Source organism: Rhodamnia argentea, unplaced genomic scaffold, assembly GCF_020921035.1.
Source record: "Rhodamnia argentea isolate NSW1041297 unplaced genomic scaffold, ASM2092103v1 Rarg_v2.17, whole genome shotgun sequence".
NCBI classification, from domain to species: Eukaryota; Viridiplantae; Streptophyta; class Magnoliopsida; order Myrtales; family Myrtaceae; genus Rhodamnia; species Rhodamnia argentea.
The window spans coordinates 46903-70269 of NW_025955866.1; the positions used below are offsets into that span (position 1 = coordinate 46903).

At 43.6% G+C, this 23367-nt stretch overlaps 26 non-coding genes and 6 pseudogenes across 26 annotated transcripts; all 32 read right to left on the reverse strand.

Moving 5' to 3' along the window:
* Nucleotides 1-225: 225 nt before the first annotated feature.
* LOC125313159 lies at nucleotides 226-344 on the reverse strand. Its single transcript, XR_007197134.1, has one exon. It is a non-coding gene; the product is annotated as a 5S ribosomal RNA (ribosomal RNA).
* A 318-nt stretch (nucleotides 345-662) lies between these two features.
* On the reverse strand, nucleotides 663-781 carry LOC125313203. The gene has a single exon (XR_007197138.1). It is a non-coding gene; the product is annotated as a 5S ribosomal RNA (ribosomal RNA).
* A 9601-nt stretch (nucleotides 782-10382) lies between these two features.
* Nucleotides 10383-10501, reverse strand: LOC125313170. The gene has a single exon (XR_007197135.1). It is a non-coding gene; the product is annotated as a 5S ribosomal RNA (ribosomal RNA).
* A 318-nt stretch (nucleotides 10502-10819) lies between these two features.
* On the reverse strand, nucleotides 10820-10938 carry LOC125313181. The gene has a single exon (XR_007197136.1). It is a non-coding gene; the product is annotated as a 5S ribosomal RNA (ribosomal RNA).
* Nucleotides 10939-11254: 316 nt separating this feature from the next.
* Nucleotides 11255-11372, reverse strand: LOC125313073. The gene has a single exon (XR_007197103.1). It is a non-coding gene; the product is annotated as a 5S ribosomal RNA (ribosomal RNA).
* Nucleotides 11373-11688: 316 nt separating this feature from the next.
* Nucleotides 11689-11807, reverse strand: LOC125313192. Its single transcript, XR_007197137.1, has one exon. It is a non-coding gene; the product is annotated as a 5S ribosomal RNA (ribosomal RNA).
* A 317-nt stretch (nucleotides 11808-12124) lies between these two features.
* LOC125313004 lies at nucleotides 12125-12245 on the reverse strand. The gene has a single exon (XR_007197035.1). It is a non-coding gene; the product is annotated as a 5S ribosomal RNA (ribosomal RNA).
* A 319-nt stretch (nucleotides 12246-12564) lies between these two features.
* Nucleotides 12565-12684, reverse strand: LOC125313028. Its single transcript, XR_007197059.1, has one exon. It is a non-coding gene; the product is annotated as a 5S ribosomal RNA (ribosomal RNA).
* A 316-nt stretch (nucleotides 12685-13000) lies between these two features.
* LOC125313005 lies at nucleotides 13001-13119 on the reverse strand. Its single transcript, XR_007197036.1, has one exon. It is a non-coding gene; the product is annotated as a 5S ribosomal RNA (ribosomal RNA).
* A 315-nt stretch (nucleotides 13120-13434) lies between these two features.
* On the reverse strand, nucleotides 13435-13553 carry LOC125313352. Its single transcript, XR_007197158.1, has one exon. It is a non-coding gene; the product is annotated as a 5S ribosomal RNA (ribosomal RNA).
* Nucleotides 13554-13871: 318 nt separating this feature from the next.
* On the reverse strand, nucleotides 13872-13990 carry LOC125313214. The gene has a single exon (XR_007197139.1). It is a non-coding gene; the product is annotated as a 5S ribosomal RNA (ribosomal RNA).
* Nucleotides 13991-14307: 317 nt separating this feature from the next.
* Nucleotides 14308-14426, reverse strand: LOC125313226. The gene has a single exon (XR_007197141.1). It is a non-coding gene; the product is annotated as a 5S ribosomal RNA (ribosomal RNA).
* Nucleotides 14427-14744: 318 nt separating this feature from the next.
* On the reverse strand, nucleotides 14745-14864 carry LOC125313044. Its single transcript, XR_007197075.1, has one exon. It is a non-coding gene; the product is annotated as a 5S ribosomal RNA (ribosomal RNA).
* A 319-nt stretch (nucleotides 14865-15183) lies between these two features.
* On the reverse strand, nucleotides 15184-15301 carry LOC125313008. The gene has a single exon (XR_007197039.1). It is a non-coding gene; the product is annotated as a 5S ribosomal RNA (ribosomal RNA).
* Nucleotides 15302-15621: 320 nt separating this feature from the next.
* On the reverse strand, nucleotides 15622-15740 carry LOC125313237. Its single transcript, XR_007197142.1, has one exon. It is a non-coding gene; the product is annotated as a 5S ribosomal RNA (ribosomal RNA).
* Nucleotides 15741-16056: 316 nt separating this feature from the next.
* Nucleotides 16057-16175, reverse strand: LOC125313248. Its single transcript, XR_007197143.1, has one exon. It is a non-coding gene; the product is annotated as a 5S ribosomal RNA (ribosomal RNA).
* A 316-nt stretch (nucleotides 16176-16491) lies between these two features.
* On the reverse strand, nucleotides 16492-16610 carry LOC125313259. Its single transcript, XR_007197144.1, has one exon. It is a non-coding gene; the product is annotated as a 5S ribosomal RNA (ribosomal RNA).
* Nucleotides 16611-16929: 319 nt separating this feature from the next.
* Nucleotides 16930-17047, reverse strand: LOC125313000. The gene has a single exon (XR_007197031.1). It is a non-coding gene; the product is annotated as a 5S ribosomal RNA (ribosomal RNA).
* Nucleotides 17048-17365: 318 nt separating this feature from the next.
* LOC125313353 lies at nucleotides 17366-17484 on the reverse strand. The gene has a single exon (XR_007197159.1). It is a non-coding gene; the product is annotated as a 5S ribosomal RNA (ribosomal RNA).
* A 318-nt stretch (nucleotides 17485-17802) lies between these two features.
* On the reverse strand, nucleotides 17803-17919 carry LOC125313007. Its single transcript, XR_007197038.1, has one exon. It is a non-coding gene; the product is annotated as a 5S ribosomal RNA (ribosomal RNA).
* Nucleotides 17920-18236: 317 nt separating this feature from the next.
* On the reverse strand, nucleotides 18237-18354 carry LOC125313163 (annotated as a pseudogene).
* A 315-nt stretch (nucleotides 18355-18669) lies between these two features.
* Nucleotides 18670-18787, reverse strand: LOC125312997. The gene has a single exon (XR_007197028.1). It is a non-coding gene; the product is annotated as a 5S ribosomal RNA (ribosomal RNA).
* Nucleotides 18788-19104: 317 nt separating this feature from the next.
* LOC125313270 lies at nucleotides 19105-19223 on the reverse strand. Its single transcript, XR_007197145.1, has one exon. It is a non-coding gene; the product is annotated as a 5S ribosomal RNA (ribosomal RNA).
* A 319-nt stretch (nucleotides 19224-19542) lies between these two features.
* LOC125313311 lies at nucleotides 19543-19660 on the reverse strand (annotated as a pseudogene).
* A 315-nt stretch (nucleotides 19661-19975) lies between these two features.
* LOC125313336 lies at nucleotides 19976-20095 on the reverse strand (annotated as a pseudogene).
* Nucleotides 20096-20413: 318 nt separating this feature from the next.
* On the reverse strand, nucleotides 20414-20531 carry LOC125313164 (annotated as a pseudogene).
* A 315-nt stretch (nucleotides 20532-20846) lies between these two features.
* LOC125313117 lies at nucleotides 20847-20963 on the reverse strand (annotated as a pseudogene).
* A 317-nt stretch (nucleotides 20964-21280) lies between these two features.
* Nucleotides 21281-21397, reverse strand: LOC125313118 (annotated as a pseudogene).
* A 318-nt stretch (nucleotides 21398-21715) lies between these two features.
* On the reverse strand, nucleotides 21716-21834 carry LOC125313095. The gene has a single exon (XR_007197125.1). It is a non-coding gene; the product is annotated as a 5S ribosomal RNA (ribosomal RNA).
* Nucleotides 21835-22152: 318 nt separating this feature from the next.
* Nucleotides 22153-22269, reverse strand: LOC125313034. The gene has a single exon (XR_007197065.1). It is a non-coding gene; the product is annotated as a 5S ribosomal RNA (ribosomal RNA).
* A 317-nt stretch (nucleotides 22270-22586) lies between these two features.
* On the reverse strand, nucleotides 22587-22705 carry LOC125313354. Its single transcript, XR_007197160.1, has one exon. It is a non-coding gene; the product is annotated as a 5S ribosomal RNA (ribosomal RNA).
* A 316-nt stretch (nucleotides 22706-23021) lies between these two features.
* On the reverse strand, nucleotides 23022-23141 carry LOC125313019. Its single transcript, XR_007197050.1, has one exon. It is a non-coding gene; the product is annotated as a 5S ribosomal RNA (ribosomal RNA).
* Between the last annotated feature and the right edge of the window lie 226 nt (nucleotides 23142-23367).

Genomic DNA, 23367 nt, shown 5'->3' on the forward strand with positions numbered 1-23367 from the left:
GTTGCGTGATTAGTTAACGGGATATCCCTTGGAAACGACAAACTAAGAAAAAAAATCCCCATGGATCGAAATTCGCACGTAACTTTTGATCCAGATGGACTCACGGGGCCCGTAAGTACTTTTCGGAAAGCTCGTTCCGAACCGGTCACGATGGGCCCCGTTATGCCTTCCCGAGTGCATTTCTTGAGTCGCAAAAAAAAATTAAAAAGTAAAAAACGAAAATGAGGGGTGCAACACGAGGACTTCCCAGGAGGTCACCCATCCTAGTACTACTCTCGCCCAAGCACGCTTAACTTCGGAGTTCTGATGGGATCCGGTGCATTAGTGCTGGTATGATCGCACCCGTTATGTTATGCATTGCAAATATATTTGTAATAAATGCCCTTCCCCTTCTTGCAAAATGTTCGAACTTTCTTTTTTCCCTGGTTTTCGTGCCCTGTCGCGTGATTAGTTAACGGGATATCCCTTGGAAACGACAAACTAAGAAAAAAATCCCCATGGATCGAAATTCGCACGTAACTTTTGATCCGGAAGGACTCACGGGGCCCGTAAGTACTTTTCGGAAAGCTCGTTCCGAACCGGTCACGATGGGCCCCGTTATGCCTTCCCGAGTGCATTTCTTGAGTCGTAAAAAAAAATTAAAAAGTAAAAAACGAAAATGAGGGGTGCAACACGAGGACTTCCCGGGAGGTCACCCATCCTAGTACTACTCTCGCCCAAGCACGCTTAACTTCGGAGTTCTGATGGGATCCGGTGCATTAGTGCTGGTATGATCGCACCCGTTATGTTATGCATTGCAAATATATTTGTAATAAATGCCCTTCCCCTTCTTGCAAAATGTTCGAACTTTCTTTTTTCCTGGTTTTCGTGCCCTGTCGCGTGATCAGTTAACGGGATATTCCTTGGAAACGATGTTGACGCCTAAATTTTGATTAATCTATTTTTTGTATAAAAATTATAAAAAAATCATCTCACATATTTATTTTTAGCGTACATTGCATTGGCATATAATCGGGCAAGCGGAACACTTAATTTAGCATGCGTCTAGACTAGGCACGGGATGGAAAAATACACCGAGAAGATTTGAAACTTCAAGGACTCGTATTGCAAATACTTAAAATTTCGAGGGACCGTATTGCAAATACTTGGAACTTCGGGGACCGTATTGCAAATACCAAAAGAAGATGAAGAAGGGAAGATGATGAAGGGAAGATAATGAAAAGAATATGAAGAAGGAAGATGATGAAGGGAAGATAATGAAGGGAAGATGAAAATGGAAGGTGAAGAAATGAAGATGAAGAAGGGAAGATGAAAATGGAAGGTGAAGAAATGAAGATGAAGAAGAGAAGATGAAGATGGAAGGTGAAGAAATGAAGGTGAAGAACGAAGGATGAAGAACTTTGCCTATAAAAGAGAGAGCTCTTGAGAAGAGTTTTAGAGAGAAAATTTGAGAGGAGAGTGGAAGAGAATTGAGAGAGTTTTGAGAGAGTTTTAGAGAGAAAATTTGAGGGGGGAAGTGGAAGAGAATTGAGAGAGTTTTTTTAGGAGGAGTGGAAGAGAATTAAGAGAGTTTTTGAGAGGAATTTTTAGAGAGGAAAAAGAGAGTTCTTGAGAAAAATTAGAAGAGAAAATTCAAGAGTGAAGAAAAGAGTTTTAGTCGAGCATCATCTTCGACGAGTCCCGACACATATTTCGCCTATCGCCACCCAACAACGCCATTGCTTGCCATTTTCGACGACACGCGCGTTCTTCCAGCCCGAGATCTTGAAGGGAACTATAACGTGTATGTGAGTAAGATTTTGTGTAATAGAAGGTAATCCTTTCCATCTCGATCTACAAAAATGTAATCGTTTGGTTTGAACATTTGTTTGTTTATTTTAGACATGCCACGTGTTCCAAATTTTAGCATTAGTACATGTTAATTTACTTTTGTAAATACTCGTACTTGGCTGCGTTTTCTTTCTTTCTAAATCATCCATTGTGTATATCGCACAAAGTTCAATGTTTTGCATTCTCAATAAAAAAGAAGAAAAAACCAAAAAAATTGCATCTTTGAATTTCAAGTAAAATCCATCAAAATTGCCAAATCAAATATTTTTCATGAAAATGGTACCGAAAGGGCGTTAGAGTAATCTAGCGTAACCAAATCCCCGAATTCAAAATCTCTGGTTCGCGGAAATAAGATAGTTTTCTCCTGCTATTTTATTTAGGTTTCTAATCAACCTACCGAAAATGATTAGTGGCGACTCCAAATTCAAAACACATTGCATGTTAATTATTTGAACCTTAAGTTGCGATTTGGTATGGACTTGGGAGAGTCCGAGTTAGGTTAGTTAATTAATTAACCTAATAATCCATTAGCCCGAAAATTAACTCGTTTATTTTTTTTTAGGTCGCGACGCTTGGCGACTCCACTTGGGGACCCAAAGAGGACTTAGGCCAGATAATTTCATGAAAAAGGAATCACTTGATTTGGCAAACTTTGGTTGAATTCTCATTCTTAGGTGTTAAATGTTTTTGCAGATTGGGAGTTATAAGGGGAGGAGTGATTGGCTAACCCTTTGTTTTGCAGGCTTGGTGAATTGGAATTGTGATTTAACTTTTGAATCATTGAAGCGGTGTTTGCTTTTAATTGTTGTGCATGATTTATCGTATTTGCATTACACCGCACATAACCCGTGACCGGACCTGGGTCACACTAATAGTTTTAAGATGGTATTTAGATGGTTCTTTAACCTTGGTGGTAAGGTTTCGCTAAAGGTTATCCCATCCGGATCCCGAAAATTTTTTCAAAAAATGGCTCAAGGGTTGTTCTCATGCACGTGAGGCTACGATGCATGATAATTGCCCTTGTCGACCGAACCAAGCCGAAGTGATTGGACCCGACTAGTCATGACTATTGTACGCGAGATTGCGACTAGTCATGATGACTGTGCGCGAGGCTGCGACATGTCGTTTCGTTCATCATTTCACTTTGCAAAAGCCTTTTGGATAGATAGAATAAGATTTAAACTCACAATTCATGCGCATGTCTTTGTGATTGGCATTTTCTTCGTATGAGAGGTAATTTCTTGTCTCTTGTACCATGTTATCTCATTTTTATTTTGGGCCGGTCCATGGTTTAGGTTGATTGTTTAGAAGTTTCATTGTCTTATTTCCAATTTCGTACTTTGCTTCCGTAGCTTTTACAATTTCATCGGTTGTCCTCAATTCCGATTTGGCTTATTCCTGTTGTGCGATTTTTACTAAATTCTATGATCGAGCTTTGAGTAAGTGCCAAACACGAAAGTTGTAGACCTATGTTTCAACTAATATCTTGCAAAATTTCAGAATTAAATTCATAATTTAAGATGGCCCTTCATTTTTTCAACAACATGCGGTTATAACAGTTTTCTAAACGTGATTTTTTTGGAAAGACATATTAAACTGATTTGATCCGTGCATTTCTAGTCTGATTGGCCAACATAAAAGTTGTTCATCACCTTCTCAACTATAAGCTCGTAAAATTTGGACATGTTTTGATCAACGTACGAATTAATACGAATTTTTTCGTAAAAGCAGACAAACTGAAAATTACATGTTTCAATCCTTTGATCATAATCACTTTGTTCATTTGAGTCTAGAGGGATGCCATGGGCCGGCTCGCTATTCTTGCTCCCTGTACTAATTTTGGGTTTGTTCTTGCGTACAGGTAATTTATCACGGATCCTCCACATATCACCCGATTAGTAGCAAAAAGGATGGCCGACATCAACGCCACCGTCGTCTTGCCCTGGATGAGAAACTTGGCTCCTTGACCGAGCGCTTTGAAGGGATGATGTCCCGAAAGATGGATGACATGATGGCCGCCTTTGCCGCCAAACTTCAATCATCCACCTCCAGCCCGCCGCTTCCTGCTCTAGTTCCTCCTACGGACAACTTCGATAAAGCCCTAGAAGCTACTCCCTATCCGACAATGCCGCTAGAAGATGTGATCATCACGGGCATGAACTCGAGCACGCCACCCGTAGTCCCAATCCCTCAAGCCAGCCCCGTGACCCCCGGATTGAATGGTGATGCGGCCAAGCTGTTGGCCCAAATGGAACAGAGGATCCGAGAGTTTGAGGGGACTCACAACATACCCCAGATTGACCTATCTATCTTTTCAAAGGTCACGGTGCCAGAGAAGTTCAAGATGCCCGACTTCGAGAAGTATGATGGGACTTCCAACCCGGTTCAGCATGTCCGGAGTTGTCACAAATGTCAGATTCATGGTGACAAGATTAATGTCCCTCCGAACGAGTTGCATCGGTTATCCGAACCATGGCCGTTTTCTATGTGGGGCATTGATGTTATCGGCCCTATCAATCCTAAAGCATCCAATGGGCAACGATTCATCTTGGTAGCAATTGACTATTTCTCTAAATGAATCGAAGCCGCATCTTATTTAGCGGTCACAGCACGAAATATCGTGAAATTTATCCGTCGAGATATCATCGCTCGATATGGTTCACCTGAAGCCATAATCACCGACAATGGCTCAAACTTGAACAACAAGCTAATGGACGAATTGTTCAAGGAATTCAAGATCAAGCATCCGAACTCTTCCCCATATCGTCCTCGGATGAATGGAGCAGTAGAAGCCGCCAATAAGAACATTAAGAAAATCTTAGCAAAGACGGCTAAAAATTATCGCGATTGGCATGAGAGGTTACCATTTGCACTTATGGCGTATTGGACCTCGATCCGGACATCTACGGGGGCAACCCCGTATTCTCTTGTATATGGAATGGAGGCTGTTCTACCGGTTGAAGTGGAAATTCCTTCCTTACGTATCTTGTCTCAAGCTATCTTGACGTAGGCCGCATGGATCCAGCGAGAGGACGACGCCCCTGAACGCCCGTAAAGAGAGATTCCGAATAGCCTTACTTGGGAGAATACGAGTAAAAGGTCAAGCGGGCTCAAAGATGGGTAACTCCGTATCGTCCCAATTGGCTCTCAGTCATTTCAAACTCTAAATTATGCTTATTTTATTCTTGACAGGGGATTGCCAACTGTTTTGAGAACAATATAGCAAAAAGCGAACCAACCGTGGACGCCAACATCACCACAGACTGGTGGTTGGGGGAATGACAGTGGTCCGAGGCGTCCCAAGGTTCGATCCCGGATTTGACATCAATGTACAAAGATTAATAAAAACCTTTTTGCTTCGCAGTTCAATGCCGATTGAAGCTCGGCCAAGATGGTTACGTAACCTGGAGAGATAACATCCCGGACATACAATCCGATCCAGATGAGTTGATCTTTTCAAATTCAAAGTTTGCAAGGAATACGTACAAGGGTAAAGCGGTATCGTTTCAACTCGTTTAGAACATGAGAACGTACATTAACGCTTTCCCTTTTGATTTTTACGGGGGTCTTTGCCTTTCCAAATAGGGAAGTATCCATTCTCCCTAAAATTAATGAAATGAGAAATTCCCGGAGCCTTTGACAATCTCATGTCTCGAACCGTATAATGAAGTTTTGCAACTCATTTGCATGAGCGAGGGCAACTCACGATCCATGCCCCTAAGAAGTTTCTTATGTGCTTGCAAATTCTATCCACCAAGATAAAAAGTTGCTGCATTTTATATGCTCGAAAACACTCATACATTGCATAGTTTGTGCATGATATTTCCTCATGTTTAATTTATCAACTCGAATAAGGAACATGAACTACATAAGATACATCGAATGTGTGGAATGGGGCAGGCGGGATGATGAAAGGCAATCATTTCCCAAACACGTCCAATTTTTTCAGGCGAGATGAACGGTGGCAAAATTCCGCATTCCCCGAGGTAAAGAGTTTTCTCGCGAAAGGTACGATAGCCGAAATGACAGAGGCATTCGGTTCTCTATCCCAAACACTACGGGTGATCCATTGATTACCCCTTTTGAGCGGTGGTTTCATTTCTTTACTCCTGTCAAGAACCACCCCACATCGGGGTCCGCACGAGTTAATTCCAGCGGCAACACGAGGTAAATGGTTAGAAATTTTCTTGCTCGAACTAACATTAATCTTCGGGTGTTTCTTTGCATTTATACTCGAATTTTAATTCAAGTGCCTTAGGATGATGAAGAGCATTCATTTCTCTATCCTATACACTTCATTCTTTGCATAGCCCACTTGAGCCTCGCAAATTCATTTCTTAAACCCCGTTGGTGATCATTTGCTCATTCCAAAGACGAAGATAGCATTTTCCCAAGGATTAGAATTGGAGATGGTCGGGTCAACGAGAGAATTCCCGAATGGACTCATTTCTTGTATGCTAGATTTTTTATGTTTACATAATTTTTCTTTGTAAATGTTTATGTTTGTTGTAATTCCTGGTTCAAAATCATGGGATTGTAAAAAAAGGGAGAGGCAAACTCAGCTTAAAGGAGAAGGGCCCGCTCTCAAAAAAAAAAAAAAAAAAACAAAAAAAAAAGCAAAATAAAGAGATGTCGAAGAGCTCTCAAAGAAAAAGGAAAAGAAATCTCTTCTCGAAAAAAAAAAGAAGAAAAAAAAGAAAAATGAGAGTCGGGAGTAAGAAAAGTAAAGGCTGATCTCATACGAAAATTTCAAGCATAGGAAAAGCAAAGTGCCTACCAAAAGTAAGGCCAATGCACATTCATTTGTAAAGTACTTCTGAATTTTGAATGTACATTTTTGCATGTTAAGTTGTAAATTCCATGTACATGTTTGCATTGTGTCTCTTGCAAATCCTTGACAGACACTTGTTGTGAAGAAGACTCCCCAAGAAATCGGTTTGCAAAGTGCAATTTTCAGTAGAAATCTACCATCCCTCATTCAATGATGGTATTCTATCCGAAGACATTTCCAGAAGACCAAGATCGGTGACTAGTCGACGATGATCACCAACGTCAAGCCCCTTCTCATTTAATTTCTGAGCCAAAACGAGCCTTTTCGTTCCTCGGTCCCCAATCCTAGCCTACGTTATAACCCTCCAAAGTCTCTTCCGATTATGGCACTTGAGTTAACGTAGAGTTAAATGATTTTAAGCATCACTCGAAGAAGTTCGAGCAATATTATTTCTCTCTCATTTTGCGGGGCTCTTGACTTGTAAACGGAGCGAGATGATGAAGAAATTCATTTCAAGCAGCCTTGACTCAACTAGAGTCCCCTTTGTAAACCTTTGACCTAGCCCTCATTACGGTCCTAATCAAGACCTCCGGATCGGCTCGGTCGTATCAATTGCGAGATTACTTGGATCCTTATCGAATGCGATGATGGAAAGATTGAGTGATTTCTCTTGAATCCCGCAGAGACGGGATAAATAGCTTTTCTCGAGAGTGAGAGAAAGCCCTTTCGAACTGAAGTCCCCCATTCAGCTCACATTCGAGGTATTCGTAATGTGAGAACCTCCCTAGACAAAATTGGTAATGCAAACTTGACAGAATGGTTATGCATGAACCATAGTATGAGTGATTGCATTATACTCATTGTTGAATATGTTTGTGTGTGTTACCTCCGACATTCTATGATAGGTAATACATTCCCGATGTTCGAGTTCCCTCCCAAGGTCTCGAAATTCTTCCAAGGATTATTGAATGAGCAAGTTTTGCTGGCAAATGCCTACCAGGTACGATACAGCAATCCGCTTCGTTCCTTGATTAATCGTTTGGAGAACCCGGGTAAGTTTTCCGAACCCCTTTTCAAATTAACAACTCTTCTCATGATAGTTGTTATGATTCAATTCGAGCAATATGCCCCTTTTGTACTTATCGATTCCATTCGATGGTGCTCCTATCAAATATTGTTCAATTCGGGCAATATGCCTCTTCTGTCAAGTCGTGTAGACATATGCACTGGCGATCTTGACATCTTATCAAATCATAACGACGTAGCTCTTATGGTTTCAATCTCGGGACGTGAAGACATATGCACCGGCGATCTTGACATCTTATCAAATCATAACGACGTAGCTCTTATGGTTTCAATCTCGGGACGTGAAGACATATGCACCGGCGATCTTGACATCTCTTCAAATCATAACGACGTAGCTCTTATGATTTCGGTATCGAATCACGAAGACGTATGCACTCGGTGATCTTGACCTTTAGTCGGCTCATAATGACATAGCTCTTATGATTTTCGGCTCCTTTATCAAATCATGAAGACATAAGCACCCATATTTTTTATCCAAACCAAATCATAACGACGTAGCTCTTATGATTTTGGTTCCCTTTATCGAATCGTGAAGACATATGCACCTGGCGATTTCGACATTTAATCAACTCACAACGACGTAGCTCTTGTGAACTTGATCCCACTTCTTTCGACTCACAACGACGTAGCTCTTGTGATCTCAAACGACACACATATCTTGCTTTGTCTTGCATTAGGGAGAAGTCTATGATAATGAGATAGGCCAAATACCTTAAAATCCTTGCATCCGCAAAAAGAAACTTGGAAATTAAGAGAACCATTTAGCTTACGAGAAATTTGGTAAAACAGGTATTCTTGTATGCGATCCATGTGCATGTTTCTCTAACATGGAAAAGAGGAATTATGACACATGTTATTTACGAGTCTTGCATATCATGCATCACTTCATTACATTAAAAAAAATGGGATTAAAACTCCCGCCAAAAAAGTTCATCCATAATTTGCACTATCAAAATTTAGGATTCAATTTTGTCTTTGAGCGGAACCTCTACGAGCCTCCACTCAAAGAGGGGCAGCTGTTGACGCCTAAATTTTGATTAATCTATTTTTTGTATAAAAATTATAAAAAAATCATCTCACATATTTATTTTTAGCGTACATTGCATTGGCATATAATCGGGCAAGCGGAACACTTAATTTAGCATGCGTCTAGACTAGGCACGGGATGGAAAAATACACCGAGAAGATTTGAAACTTCAAGGACTGTATTGCAAATACTTAAAATTTCAGGGACTGTATTGCAAATACTTGGAACTTCAGGGACTGTATTGCAAATACCAAAAGAAGATGAAGAAGGGAAGATGATGAAGGGAAGATAATGAAAAGAATATGAAGAAGGGAAGATGATGAAGGGAAGATAATGAAGGGAAGATGAAAATGGAAGGTGAAGAAATGAAGATGAAGAAGGGAAGATGAAAATGGAAGGTGAAGAAATGAAGATGAAGAAGAGAAGATGAAGATGGAAGGTGAAGAAATGAAGGTGAAGAACGAAGGATGAAGAACTTTGCCTATAAAAGAGAGAGCTCTTGAGAAGAGTTTTAGAGAGAAAATTTGAGAGGAGAGTGGAAGAGAATTGAGAGAGTTTTGAGAGAGTTTTAGAGAGAAAATTTGAGGGGGGAAGTGGAAGAGAATTGAGAGAGTTTTTTTAGGAGGAGTGGAAGAGAATTAAGAGAGTTTTTGAGAGGAATTTTTAGAGAGGAAAAAGAGAGTTCTTGAGAAAAATTAGAAGAGAAAATTCAAGAGTGAAGAAAAGAGTTTTAGTCGAGCATCATCTTCGACGAGTCCCGACACATATTTCGCCTATCGCCACCCAACAACGCCATTGCTTGCCATTTTCGACGACAGCCGCGTTCTTCCGGCCCGAGATCTTGAAGGGAACTATAACGTGTATGTGAGTAAGATTTTGTGTAATAGAAGGTAATCCTTTCCATCTCGATCTACAAAAATGTAATCGTTTGGTTTGAACATTTGTTTGTTTATTTTAGACATGCCACGTGTTCCAAATTTTAGCATTAGTACATGTTAATTTACTTTTGTAAATACTCGTACTTGGCTGCGTTTTCTTTCTTTCTAAATCATCCATTGTGTATATCGCACAAAGTTCAATGTTTTGCATTCTCATAAAAAGAAGAAAAAAACCAAAAAAATTGCATCTTTGAATTTCAAGTAAAATCCATCAAAATTGCCAAATCAAATATTTTTCATGAAAATGGTACCGAAAGGGCGTTAGAGTAATCTAGCGTAACCAAATCCCCCGAATTCAAAATCTCCGGTTCGCGGAAATAAGATAGTTTTCTCCTGCTATTTTATTTAGGTTTCTAATCAACCTACCGAAAATGATTAGTGGCGACTCCAAATTCAAAACACATTGCATGTTAATTATTTGAACCTTAAGTTGCGATTTGGTATGGACTTGGGAGAGTCCGAGTTAGGTTAGTTAATTAATTAACCTAATAATCCATTAGCCCGAAAATTAACTCGTTTATTTTTTTAGGTCGCGACAAACGACAAACTAAGAAAAAAAATCCCCATGAATCGAAATTCGCACGTAACTTTTGATCCGGAAGGACTCACGGGGCCCGTAAGTACTTTTCGGAAAGCTCGTTCCGAACCGGTCACGATGGGCCCCGTTATGCCTTCCCGAGTGCATTTCTTGAGTCGCAAAAAAAAATTAAAAAGTAAAAAACGAAAATGAGGGGTGCAACACGAGGACTTCCCAGGAGGTCACCCATCCTAGTACTACTCTCGCCCAAGCACGCTTAACTTCGGAGTTCTGATGGGATCCGGTGCATTAGTGCTGGTATGATCGCACCCGTTATGTTATGCATTGCAAATATATTTGTAACAAATGCCCTTCCCCTTCTTGCAAAATGTTCGAACTTTCTTTTTTCCTGGTTTTCGTGCCCTGTCGCGTGATCGGTTAACGGGATATTCCTTGGAAACGACAAACTAAGAAAAAAAATCCCCATGAATCGAAATTCGCACGTAACTTTTGATCCAGAAGGACTCACGGGGCCCGTAAGTACTTTTCGGAAAGCTCGTTCCGAACCGGTCACGATGGGCCCCGTTATGCCTTCCCGAGTGCATTTCTTGAGTCGCAAAAAAAAATTAAAAAGTAAAAAACGAAAATGAGGGGTGCAACACGAGGACTTCCCAGGAGGTCACCCATCCTAGTACTACTCTCGCCCAAGCACGCTTAACTTCGGAGTTCTGATGGGATCCGGTGCATTAGTGCTGGTATGATCGCACCCGTTATGTTATGCATTGCAAATATATTTGTAACAAATGCCCTTCCCCTTCTTGCAAAATGTTCGAACTTTCTTTTTCCTGGTTTTCGTGCCTGTCGCGTGATCGGTTAACGGGATATTCCTTGGAAACGACAAACTAAGAAAAAAAAATCCCCATGAATCGAAATTCGCACGTAACTTTTGATCCGGAAGGACTCACGGGGCCCGTAAGTAATTTTCGGAAAGCTCGTTCCGAACCGGTCACGATGGGCCCCGTTATGCCTTCCCGAGTGCATTTCTTGAGTCGCAAAAAAAATTAAAAAGTAAAAAACGAAAATGAGGGGTGCAACACGAGGACTTCCCAGGAGGTCACCCATCCCTAGTACTACTCTCGCCCAAGCACGCTTAACCCGGAGTTCGATGGGATCCGGTGCATTAGTGCTGGTATGATCGCACCCGTTATGTTATGCATTGCAAATATATTTGTAACAAATGCCCTTCCCCTTCTTGCAAAATGTTCGAACTTTCTTTTTCCTGGTTTTCGTGCCCTGTCGCGTGATCGGTTAACGGGATATTCCTTGGAAACGACAAACTAAGAAAAAAAATCCCCATGAATCGAAATTCGCACGTAACTTTTGATCCAGAAGGACTCACGGGGCCCGTAAGTACTTTTCGGAAAGCTCGTTCCGAACCGGTCACGATGGGCCCCGTTATGCCTTCCCGAGTGCATTTCTTGAGTCGCAAAAAAAATTAAAAAGTAAAAAACGAAAATGAGGGGTGCAACACGAGGACTTCCCAGGAGGTCACCCATCCTAGTACTACTCTCGCCCAAGCACGCTTAACTTCGGAGTTCTGATGGGATCCGGTGCATTAGTGCTGGTATGATCGCACCCGTTATGTTATGCATTGCAAATATATTTGTAACAAATGCCCTTCCCCTTCTTGCAAAATGTTCGAACTTTCTTTTTTCCTGGTTTTCGTGCCTCGTCGCGTGATCGGTTAACGGGATATTCCTTGGAAACGACAAACTAAGAAAAAAAATCCCCATGAATCGAAATTCGCACGTAACTTTTGATCCAGAAGGACTCACGGGGCCCGTAAGTACTTTTCGGAAAGCTCGTTCCGAACCGGTCACGATGGGCCCCGTTATGCCTTCCCGAGTGCATTTCTTGAGTCGCAAAAAAAATTAAAAAGTAAAAAACGAAAATGAGGGGTGCAACACGAGGACTTCCCAGGAGGTCACCCATCCTAGTACTACTCTCGCCCAAGCACGCTTAACTCCGGAGTTCTGATGGGATCCGGTGCATTAGTGCTTTGGTATGATCGCACCACGTTATGTTATGCATTGCAAATATATTTGTAACAAATGCCCTTCCCCTTCTTGCAAAATGTTCGAACTTTCTTTTTTCCTTGTTTTCGTGCCCTGTCGCGTGATCGGTTAACGGGATATTCCTTGGAAACGACAAACTAAGAAAAAAAATCCCCATGAATCGAAATTCGCACGTAACTTTTGATCCGGAAGGACTCACGGGGCCCGTAAGTACTTTTCGGAAAGCTCGTTCCGAACCGGTCACGATGGGCCCCGTTATGCCTTCCCGAGTGCATTTCTTGAGTCGCAAAAAAAAATTAAAAAGTAAAAAACGAAAATGAGGGGTGCAACACGAGGACTTCCCAGGAGGTCACCCATCCTAGTACTACTCTCGCCCAAGCACGCTTAACTCCGGAGTTCTGATGGGATCCGGTGCATTAGTCTTTGGTATGATCGCACCCGTTATGTTATGCATTGCAAATATATTTGTAACAAATGCCCTTCCCCTTCTTGCAAAATGTTCGAACTTTCTTTTTCCTGGTTTTCGTGCCTGTCGCGTGATCGGTTAACGGGATATTCCTTGGAAACGACAAACTAAGAAAAAAAATCCCCATGAATCGAAATTCGCACGTAACTTTTGATCCGGAAGGACTCACGGGGCCCGTAAGTACTTTTCGGAAAGCTCGTTCCGAACCGGTCACGATGGGCCCCGTTATGCCTTCCCGAGTGCATTTCTTGAGTCGCAAAAAAAAATTAAAAAGTAAAAAACGAAAATGAGGGGTGCAACACGAGGACTTCCCAGGAGGTCACCCATCCTAGTACTACTCTCGCCCAAGCACGCTTAACTCCGGAGTTACGATGGGATCCGGTGCATTAGTGCTGGTATGATCGCACCCGTTATGTTATGCATTGCAAATATATTTGTAACAAATGCCCTTCCCCTTCTTGCAAAATGTTCGAACTTTCTTTTTCCTGGTTTTCGTGCCTGTCGCGTGATCGGTTAACGGGATATTCCTTGGAAACGACAAACTAAGAAAAAAAATCCCCATGAATCGAAATTCGCACGTAACTTTTGATCCGGAAGGACTCACGGGGCCCGTAAGTACTTTTCGGAAAGCTCGTTCCGAACCGGTCACGATGGGCCCCGTTATGCCTTCCCGAGTGCATTTCTTGAGTCGCAAAAAAAATTAAAAAGTAAAAAACGAAAATGAGGGGTGCAACACGAGGACTTCCCGGGAGGTCACCCATCCTAGTACTACTCTCGCCCAAGCACGCTTAACTCCGGAGTTCTGATGGGATCCGGTGCATTAGTGCTGGTATGATCGCACCCGTTATGTTATGCATTGCAAATATATTTGTAACAAATGCCCTTCCCCTTCTTGCAAAATGTTCGAACTTTCTTTTTTCCTGGTTTTCGTGCCCTGTCGCGTGATCGGTTAACGGGATATTCCTTGGAAACGACAAACTAAGAAAAAAAATCCCCATGAATCGAAATTCGCACGTAACTTTTGATCCGGAAGGACTCACGGGGCCCGTAAGTACTTTTCGGAAAGCTCGTTCCGAACCGGTCACGATGGGCCCCGTTATGCCTTCCCGAGTGCATTTCTTGAGTCGCAAAAAAAAATTAAAAAGTAAAAAACGAAAATGAGGGGTGCAACACGAGGACTTCCCGGGAGGTCACCCATCCTAGTACTACTCTCGCCCAAGCACGCTTAACTTCGGAGTTCTGATGGGATCCGGTGCATTAGTGCTGGTATGATCGCACCCGTTATGTTATGCATTGCAAATATATTTGTAACAAATGCCCTTCCCCTTCTTGCAAAATGTTCGAACTTTCTTTTTTCCTGGTTTTCGTGCCTGTCGCGTGATCGGTTAACGGGATATTCCTTGGAAACGACAAACTAAGAAAAAAAATCCCCATGAATCGAAATTCGCACGTAACTTTTGATCCAGAAGGACTCACGGGGCCCGTAAGTACTTTTCGGAAAGCTCGTTCCGAACCGGTCACGATGGGCCCCGTTATGCCTTCCCGAGTGCATTTCTTGAGTCGCAAAAAAAAATTAAAAAGTAAAAAACGAAAATGAGGGGTGCAACACGAGGACTTCCCGGGAGGTCACCCATCCTAGTACTACTCTCGCCCAAGCACGCTTAACTTCGGAGTTCTGATGGGATCCGGTGCATTAGTGCTGGTATGATCGCACCCGTTATGTTATGCATTGCAAATATATTTGTAACAAATGCCCTTCCCCTTCTTGCAAAATGTTCGAACTTTCTTTTTTCCTGGTTTTCGTGCCCTGTCGCGTGATCGGTTAACGGGATATTCCTTGGAAACGACAAACTAAGAAAAAAAATCCCCATGAATCGAAATTCGCACGTAACTTTTGATCCGGAAGGACTCACGGGGCCCGTAAGTACTTTTCGGAAAGCTCGTTCCGAACCGGTCACGATGGGCCCCGTTATGCCTTCCCGAGTGCATTTCTTGAGTCGCAAAAAAAAATTAAAAAGTAAAAAACGAAAATGAGGGGTGCAACACGAGGACTTCCCAGGAGGTCACCCATCCTAGTACTACTCTCGCCCAAGCACGCTTAACTCCGGAGTTCTGATGGGATCCGGTGCATTAGTCTTTGGTATGATCGCTACCCGTTATGTTATGCATTGCAAATATATTTGTAACAAATGCCCTTCCCCTTCTTGCAAAATGTTCGAACTTTCTTTTTTCCTGGTTTTCGTGCCTGTCGCGTGATCGGTTAACGGGATATTCCTTGGAAAGCGACAAACTAAGAAAAAAAATCCCCATGAATCGAAATTCGCACGTAACTTTTGATCCGGAAGGACTCACGGGGCCCGTAAGTACTTTTCGGAAAGCTCGTTCCGAACCGGTCACGATGGGCCCCGTTATGCCTTCCCGAGTGCATTTCTTGAGTCGCAAAAAAAAATTAAAAAGTAAAAAACGAAAATGAGGGGTGCAACACGAGGACTTCCCGGGAGGTCACCCATCCTAGTACTACTCTCGCCCAAGCACGCTTAACCCGGAGTTCTGATGGGATCCGGTGCATTAGTGCTGGTATGATCGCACCCGTTATGTTATGCATTGCAAATATATTTGTAACAAATGCCCTTCCCCTTCTTGCAAAATGTTCGAACTTTCTTTTTTCCTGGTTTTCGTGCCCTGTCGCGTGATCGGTTAACGGGATATTCCTTGGAAACGACAAACTAAGAAAAAAAATCCCCATGAATCGAAATTCGCACGTAACTTTTGATCCCGGGAAGGACTCACGGGGCCCGTAAGTACTTTTCGGAAAGCTCGTTCGAACCGGTCACGATGGGCCCCGTTATGCCTTCTTCCGAGTGCATTTCTTGAGTCGCAAAAAAAATTAAAAAGTAAAAAACGAAAATGAGGGGTGCAACACGAGGACTTCCCGGGAGGTCACCCATCCTAGTACTACTCTCGCCCAAGCACGCTTAACTTCGGAGTTCTGATGGGATCCGGTGCATTAGTGCTGGTATGATCGCACCCGTTATGTTATGCATTGCAAATATATTTGTAACAAATGCCCTTCCCCTTCTTGCAAAATGTTCGAACTTTCTTTTTCCTGGTTTTCGTGCCCTGTCGCGTGATCGGTTAACGGGATATTCCTTGGAAACGACAAACTAAGAAAAAAAATCCCCATGAATCGAAATTCGCACGTAACTTTTGATCCGGAAGGACTCACGGGGCCCGTAAGTACTTTTCGGAAAGCTCGTTCCGAACCGGTCACGATGGGCCCCGTTATGCCTTCCCGAGTGCATTTCTTGAGTCGCAAAAAAAATTAAAAAGTAAAAAACGAAAATGAGGGGTGCAACACGAGGACTTCCCGGGAGGTCACCCATCCTAGTACTACTCTCGCCCAAGCACGCTTAACTTCGGAGTTCTGATGGGATCCGGTGCATTAGTGCTGGTATGATCGCACCCGTTATGTTATGCATTGCAAATATATTTGTAACAAATGCCCTTCCCCTTCTTGCAAAATGTTCGAACTTTCTTTTTCCTGGTTTTCGTGCCCTGTCGCGTGATCGGTTAACGGGATATTCCTTGGAAACGACAAACTAAGAAAAAAAATCCCCATGAATCGAAATTCGCACGTAACTTTTGATCCGGAAGGACTCACGGGGCCCGTAAGTACTTTTCGGAAAGCTCGTTCCGAACCGGTCACGATGGGCCCCGTTATGCCTTCCCGAGTGCATTTCTTGAGTCGCAAAAAAAATTAAAAAGTAAAAAACGAAAATGAGGGGTGCAACACGAGGACTTCCCGGGAGGTCACCCATCCTAGTACTACTCTCGCCCAAGCACGCTTAACTTCGGAGTTCTGATGGGATCCGGTGCATTAGTGCTGGTATGATCGCACCCGTTATGTTATGCATTGCAAATATATTTGTAACAAATGCCCTTCCCCTTCTTGCAAAATGTTCGAACTTTCTTTTTTCCTGGTTTTCGTGCCCTGTCGCGTGATCGGTTAACGGGATATTCCTTGGAAACGACAAACTAAGAAAAAAAAATCCCCATGAATCGAAATTCGCACGTAACTTTTGATCCGGAAGGACTCACGGGGCCCGTAAGTACTTTTCGGAAAGCTCGTTCCGAACCGGTCACGATGGGCCCCGTTATGCCTTCCCGAGTGCATTTCTTGAGTCGCAAAAAAAAATTAAAAAGTAAAAAACGAAAATGAGGGGTGCAACACGAGGACTTCCCGGGAGGTCACCCATCCTAGTACTACTCTCGCCCAAGCACGCTTAACTCCGGAGTTCGATGGGATCCGGTGCATTAGTGCTGGTATGATCGCACCCGTTATGTTATGCATTGCAAATATATTTGTAACAAATGCCCTTCCCCTTCTTGCAAAATGTTCGAACTTTCTTTTTTCCTGGTTTTCGTGCCCTGTCGCGTGATCGGTTAACGGGATATTCCTTGGAAACGACAAACTAAGAAAAAAAATCCCCATGAATCGAAATTCGCACGTAACTTTTGATCCGGAAGGACTCACGGGGCCCGTAAGTACTTTTCGGAAAGCTCGTTCCGAACCGGTCACGATGGGCCCCGTTATGCCTTCCCGAGTGCATTTCTTGAGTCGCAAAAAAAAATTAAAAAGTAAAAAACGAAAATGAGGGGTGCAACACGAGGACTTCCCGGGAGGTCACCCATCCTAGTACTACTCTCGCCCAAGCACGCTTAACTCCGGAGTTCTGATGGGATCCGGTGCATTAGTGCTGGTATGATCGCACCCGTTATGTTATGCATTGCAAATATATTTGTAACAAATGCCCTTCCCCTTCTTGCAAAATGTTCGAACTTTCTTTTTTCCTGGTTTTCGTGCCCTGTCGCGTGATCGGTTAACGGGATATTCCTTGGAAACGACAAACTAAGAAAAAAAAATCCCCATGAATCGAAATTCGCACGTAACTTTTGATCCGGAAGGACTCACGGGGCCCGTAAGTACTTTTCGGAAAGCTCGTTCCGAACCGGTCACGATGGGCCCCGTTATGCCTTCCCGAGTGCATTTCTTGAGTCGCAAAAAAAATTAAAAAGTAAAAAACGAAAATGAGGGGTGCAACACGAGGACTTCCCGGGAGGTCACCCATCCTAGTACTACTCTCGCCCAAGCACGCTTAACCGGAGTTCTGATGGGATCCGGTGCATTAGTGCTGGTATGATCGCACCCGTTATGTTATGCATTGCAAATATATTTGTAACAAATGCCCTTCCCCTTCTTGCAAAATGTTCGAACTTTCTTTTTTCCTGGTTTTCGTGCCCTGTCGCGTGATCGGTTAACGGGATATTCCTTGGAAACGACAAACTAAGAAAAAAAATCCCCATGAATCGAAATTCGCACGTAACTTTTGATCGGAGGAAGGACTCACGGGGCCCGTAAGTACTTTTCGGAAAGCTCGTTCGAACCGGTCACGATGGGCCCGTTATGCCTTCCCGAGTGCATTTCTTGAGTCGCAAAAAAAATTAAAAAGTAAAAAACGAAAATGAGGGGTGCAACACGAGGACTTCCCGGGAGGTCACCCATCCTAGTACTACTCTCGCCCAAGCACGCTTAACCCGGAGTTCGATGGGATCCGGTGCATTAGTCTTTGGTATGATCGCACCCGTTATGTTATGCATTGCAAATATATTTGTAACAAATGCCCTTCCCCTTCTTGCAAAATGTTCGAACTTTCTTTTTCCTGGTTTTCGTGCCCTGTCGCGTGATCGGTTAACGGGATATTCCTTGGAAACGACAAACTAAGAAAAAAAATCCCCATGAATCGAAATTCGCACGTAACTTTTGATCCGGAAGGACTCACGGGGCCCGTAAGTACTTTTCGGAAAGCTCGTTCGAACCGGTCACGATGGGCCCCGTTATGCCTTCCCGAGTGCATTTCTTGAGTCGCAAAAAAAATTAAAAAGTAAAAAACGAAAATGAGGGGTGCAACACGAGGACTTCCCAGGAGGTCACCCATCCTAGTACTACTCTCGCCCAAGCACGCTTAACTCCGGAGTTCGATGGGATCCGGTGCATTAGTGCTGGTATGATCGCACCCGTTATGTTATGCATTGCAAATATATTTGTAACAAATGCCCTTCCCCTTCTTGCAAAATGTTCGAACTTTCTTTTTTCCTGGTTTTCGTGCCCTGTCGCGTGATCGGTTAACGGGATATTCCTTGGAAACGACAAACTAAGAAAAAAAAATCCCCATGAATCGAAATTCGCACGTAACTTTTGATCCGGAAGGACTCACGGGGCCCGTAAGTACTTTTCGGAAAGCTCGTTCCGAACCGGTCACGATGGGCCCCGTTATGCCTTCCCGAGTGCATTTCTTGAGTCAAAAAAAAATTAAAAAGTAAAAAACGAAAATGAGGGGTGCAACACGAGGACTTCCCGGGAGGTCACCCATCCTAGTACTACTCTCGCCCAAGCACGCTTAACTTCGGAGTTCTGATGGGATCCGGTGCATTAGTGCTGGTATGATCGCACCCGTTATGTTATGCATTGCAAATATATTTGTAACAAATGCCCTTCCCCTTCTTGCAAAATGTTCGAACTTTCTTTTTTCCTGGTTTTCGTGCCCTGTCGCGTGATCGGTTAACGGGATATTCCTTGGAAACGACAAACTAAGAAAAAAAAATCCCCATGAATCGAAATTCGCACGTAACTTTTGATCCGGAAGGACTCACGGGGCCCGTAAGTACTTTTCGGAAAGCTCGTTCCGAACCGGTCACGATGGGCCCCGTTATGCCTTCCCGAGTGCATTTCTTGAGTCGCAAAAAAAAATTAAAAAGTAAAAAACGAAAATGAGGGGTGCAACACGAGGACTTCCCGGGAGGTCACCCATCCTAGTACTACTCTCGCCTAAGCACGCTTAACCCGGAGTTCGATGGGATCCGGTGCATTAGTCTTTGGTATGATCGCTACCCGTTATGTTATGCATTGCAAATATATTTGTAACAAATGCCCTTCCCCTTCTTGCAAAATGTTCGAACTTTCTTTTTTCCTGGTTTTCGTGCCTGTCGCGTGATCGGTTAACGGGATATTCCTTGGAAACGACAAACTAAGAAAAAAAATCCCCATGAATCGAAATTCGCACGTAACTTTTGATCCGGAAGGACTCACGGGGCCCGTAAGTACTTTTCGGAAGCTCGTTCGAACCGGTCACGATGGGCCCCGTTATGCCTTCCCGAGTGCATTTCTTGAGTCGCAAAAAAAATTAAAAAGTAAAAAACGAAAATGAGGGGTGCAACACGAGGACTTCCCGGGGAGGTCACCCATCCTAGTACTACTCTCGCCCAAGCACGCTTAACCCGGAGTTACGATGGGATCCGGTGCATTAGTCTTTGGTATGATCGCTACCCGTTATGTTATGCATTGCAAATATATTTGTAACAAATGCCCTTCCCCTTCTTGCAAAATGTTCGAACTTTCTTTTTCCTGGTTTTCGTGCCCTGTCGCGTGATCGGTTAACGGGATATTCCTTGGAAACGACAAACTAAGAAAAAAAATCCCCATGAATCGAAATTCGCACGTAACTTTTGATCCGGGAAGGACTCACGGGGCCCGTAAGTACTTTTCGGAAAGCTCGTTCGAACCGGTCACGATGGGCCCCGTTATGCCTTCCCGAGTGCATTTCTTGAGTCGCAAAAAAAAATTAAAAAGTAAAAAACGAAAATGAGGGGTGCAACACGAGGACTTCCCGGGAGGTCACCCATCCTAGTACTACTCTCGCCCAAGCACGCTTAACCCGGAGTTCGATGGGATCCGGTGCATTAGTCTTTGGTATGATCGCACCCGTTATGTTATGCATTGCAAATATATTTGTAACAAATGCCCTTCCCCTTCTTGCAAAATGTTCGAACTTTCTTTTTCCTGGTTTTCGTGCCTGTCGCGTGATCGGTTAACGGGATATTCCTTGGAAACGACAAACTAAGAAAAAAAATCCCCATGAATCGAAATTCGCACGTAACTTTTGATCCCGGAAGGACTCACGGGGCCCGTAAGTACTTTTCGGAAAGCTCGTTCGAACCGGTCACGATGGGCCCCGTTATGCCTTCCCGAGTGCATTTCTTGAGTCGCAAAAAAAATTAAAAAGTAAAAAACGAAAATGAGGGGTGCAACACGAGGACTTCCCGGGAGGTCACCCATCCTAGTACTACTCTCGCCCAAGCACGCTTAACCGGAGTTCGATGGGATCCGGTGCATTAGTCTTTGGTATGATCGCACCCGTTATGTTATGCATTGCAAATATATTTGTAACAAATGCCCTTCCCCTTCTTGCAAAATGTTCGAACTTTCTTTTTTCCTGGTTTTCGTGCCTGTCGCGTGATCGGTTAACGGGATATTCCTTGGAAACGACAAACTAAGAAAAAAAAATCCCCATGAATCGAAATTCGCACGTAACTTTTGATCCGGGAAGGACTCACGGGGCCCGTAAGTACTTTTCGGAAAGCTCGTTCGAACCGGTCACGATGGGCCCCGTTATGCCTTCCGAGTGCATTTCTTGAGTCGCAAAAAAAAATTAAAAAGTAAAAAACGAAAATGAGGGGTGCAACACGAGGACTTCCCGGGAGGTCACCCATCCTAGTACTACTCTCGCCCAAGCACGCTTAACCGGAGTTCGATGGGATCCGGTGCATTAGTCTTTGGTATGATCGCACCCGTTATGTTATGCATTGCAAATATATTTGTAACAAATGCCCTTCCCCTTCTTGCAAAATGTTCGAACTTTCTTTTTCCTGGTTTTCGTGCCCTGTCGCGTGATCGGTTAACGGGATATTCCTTGGAAACGACAAACTAAGAAAAAAAAATCCCCATGAATCGAAATTCGCACGTAACTTTTGATCCCGGGAAGGACTCACGGGGCCCGTAAGTACTTTTCGGAAAGCTCGTTCGAACCGGTCACGATGGGCCCGTTATGCCTTCCCGAGTGCATTTCTTGAGTCGCAAAAAAAAATTAAAAAGTAAAAAACGAAAATGAGGGGTGCAACACGAGGACTTCCCGGGAGGTCACCCATCCTAGTACTACTCTCGCCCAAGCACGCTTAACTTCGGAGTTCTGATGGGATCCGGTGCATTAGTCTTTGGTATGATCCACTCCGTTATGTTATGCATTGCAAATATATTTGTAACAAATGCCCTTCCCCTTCTTGCAAAATGTTCGAACTTTCTTTTTTCCTGGTTTTCGTGCCCTGTCGCGTGATCGGTTAACGGGATATTCCTTGGAAACGACAAACTAAGAAAAAAAAATCCCCATGAATCGAAATTCGCACGTAACTTTTGATCCAGAAGGACTCACGGGGCCCGTAAGTACTTTTCGGAAAGCTCGTTCCGAACCGGTCACGATGGGCCCCGTTATGCCTTCCCGAGTGCATTTCTTGAGTCGCAAAAAAATTAAAAAGTAAAAAACGAAAATGAGGGGTGCAACACGAGGACTTCCCGGGAGGTCACCCATCCTAGTACTACTCTCGCCCAAGCACGCTTAACCCGGAGTTCGATGGGATCCGGTGCATTAGTGCTGGTATGATCGCACCCGTTATGTTATGCATTGCAAATATATTTGTAACAAATGCCCTTCCCCTTCTTGCAAAATGTTCGAACTTTCTTTTTTCCTGGTTTTCGTGCCCTGTCGCGTGATCGGTTAACGGGATATTCCTTGGAAACGACAAACTAAGAAAAAAAATCCCCATGAATCGAAATTCGCACGTAACTTTTGATCCGGAAGGACTCACGGGGCCCGTAAGTACTTTTCGGAAAGCTCGTTCCGAACCGGTCACGATGGGCCCGTTATGCCTTCCCGAGTGCATTTCTTGAGTCGCAAAAAAAAATTAAAAAGTAAAAAACGAAAATGAGGGGTGCAACACGAGGACTTCCCGGGAGGTCACCCATCCTAGTACTACTCTCGCCCAAGCACGCTTAACTCCGGAGTTCTGATGGGATCCGGTGCATTAGTGCTGGTATGATCGCACCCGTTATGTTATGCATTGCAAATATATTTGTAACAAATGCCCTTCCCCTTCTTGCAAAATGTTCGAACTTTCTTTTTTCCTGGTTTTCGTGCCCTGTCGCGTGATCGGTTAACGGGATATTCCTTGGAAACGACAAACTAAGAAAAAAAATCCCCATGAATCGAAATTCGCACGTAACTTTTGATCCGGGAAGGACTCACGGGGCCCGTAAGTACTTTTCGGAAGCTCGTTCGAACCGGTCACGATGGGCCCCGTTATGCCTTCCCGAGTGCATTTCTTGAGTCGCAAAAAAAATTAAAAAGTAAAAAACGAAAATGAGGGGTGCAACACGAGGACTTCCCGGGAGGTCACCCATCCTAGTACTACTCTCGCCCAAGCACGCTTAACTTCGGAGTTCTGATGGGATCCGGTGCATTAGTCTTTGGTATGATCGCACCCGTTATGTTATGCATTGCAAATATATTTGTAACAAATGCCCTTCCCCTTCTTGCAAAATGTTCGAACTTTCTTTTTTCTGGTTTTCGTGCCCTGTCGCGTGATCGGTTAACGGGATATTCCTTGGAAACGACAAACTAAGAAAAAAAATCCCCATGAATCGAAATTCGCACGTAACTTTTGATCCGGAAGGACTCACGGGGCCCGTAAGTACTTTTCGGAAGCTCGT